Genomic DNA, 1962 nt, shown 5'->3' on the forward strand with positions numbered 1-1962 from the left:
TCATAATTCCTCTCTAAACCCTAATCAAGTTTCAATAACAAAAAATGTTTCATTCTCTGATAATAATCATCTTCATTAAGGTATGAAATCATTAAACTTTTAGTTATTATATGTTCGTTTAATTTTATTTTTTGATTAATTTTGCATAATTAGGGTTAGGGCGTTTTTTGTTAGGGTTTTTAATCTACGTTCAATTGGGTTTTTTGGGTATTTTTTTAATTTGTTAGGGTTTGTTCAATTGATTTTTTATTAATGTTTAAGTAATTGGAAAGCTGAAGTTTTCGTTGATGCATTGATTCTGTTTATTTTGTACTAATTTAATGTCATAATTTGGTAAATTGTTCTATTGATTCTCTGTGCAATTCGTAATTCTGAACAGTTTTCGTGCGTTCGACTCGTTTAATTTCTCAAGTTAGTTGCTTTAATTCCTTCAATTGTTTTATCTTGAGTCTGATTTAGTTAGTTTTTTCTGCAATCATATTTGGTTATATGTTCCGTTGCTTCTCTAAGAATTTGAAGTTCTGAACACTACGCTTTGTTGTTTTCATCTCCGAGTCTGATTGGTCTTTGTTAATTAAGGCCTTGAGGTGTGTTGAACATATAGGCTTGTTCGATAGATTTATCGAGTTCATTTGGCAAATACAGTCTATGTTACGTGTGTTGTTAAGGTGTTTTTGACATATTTTCAGACGTTTCTGTTCCGGGCGTAATTCCGGAGCAGATATTCGTTACCACCCTTGGCTCGTAGAATAATGTCTTTGGTTGGATTCTTCTCGTCTTATCGTTCCTCTCGGCCTCTCCTGCAACAATGAACGAACTGAGGGCTTGGCTTTGCGCCAAGCGTACTCACTCCGACGCTCAAGTCAGTGAACTTAAAGGATTAAGTTGTATGTTATTTAGAGCAATATATTGTAGAGAGATGAGGAAGATAATACCAGTTTATGTGTGATATTAGGTCAAGTTGTGGATCCTTTCCTCAATGAAGGTTGAGGAGTATTTATAGGCTTTCACCTTTTGTCACGTAGTGGCCAAGTGGCCAAGTGGCTAGCAGGTGGAAAGACTGATCTACCCCTCGGCCGAGGGACCTATGGCAGGCCGGCGGCCATGTTGGCTCACCGCCGAGGGGTCTTGGATATGAGTACGCGGGTATGTGTCCCGGCTGGCAGGTTGCCATGCCGAGACCCAGGCTGACAGGCCGATGGGCTGCATCGGCTAGGCTGTCTAAGCCGTTGACTTGCTGTAGGTATCTTTGACCTTGCTCAGTATGTTGACTTGGTCAGCGGTGCAGAATATGCCCCATCAATTTGCCCCCAGCGTAGTCTATGCCGTGGTATGGGCTCCGATGTGTGTTCGAGCGTATATTCTGCGCAAGTGATTTGTGAAAATTTTCTGCATCGGCTTCTTCTTCGGCGGCCTCTGCTTAGGCCGTACCATATCCCCCCTCCACATGGATGTGCAAAGGGCATCCGATGTGGAAAAGAAAGTGACGCTGGCCGAGACCAGGGTTGAGAGTGCCGGTTGTTTTTGATTGCCCCCGGCCGGCGCTTCCTAGCTTGGTTGATCAGGTGGCCGGCGGAGAACAGATGCTTGGGAATTTTGCTGAGGAAGGTGAATAGGCGGAGAGATATGAATGGGCGTGTTGAAGACGCTTGGTCACTGTTGCATTGATTGACGTCTAACTGTTGCAACGATTGACATCCCGTGGTTGCATGTCCGACACGTGTCTGCACGCTGATTGGTTGACGCTTCATGGGCTGTTCGCTGATTGGTTGACGCTTCATGGGCTTTTCCCTATAAATAGGGAAGTTATTCCGTGAAATTGGTCACCAATTTCATTCTCCAAAATTTTTCCTCTAAACTTTCAAGGGTTTCTTTGTCTTCTAATCTTTAGTTGTTATTCCGGCGAGTGTTTTCCTTCAAGGTAAATCAACTTCCCAATTTCTTGACTTTGCAAGTTTTTAT

This window comes from Silene latifolia, chromosome 8 (assembly GCF_048544455.1).
Source record: "Silene latifolia isolate original U9 population chromosome 8, ASM4854445v1, whole genome shotgun sequence".
Classification (NCBI taxonomy): Eukaryota; Viridiplantae; Streptophyta; class Magnoliopsida; order Caryophyllales; family Caryophyllaceae; genus Silene; species Silene latifolia.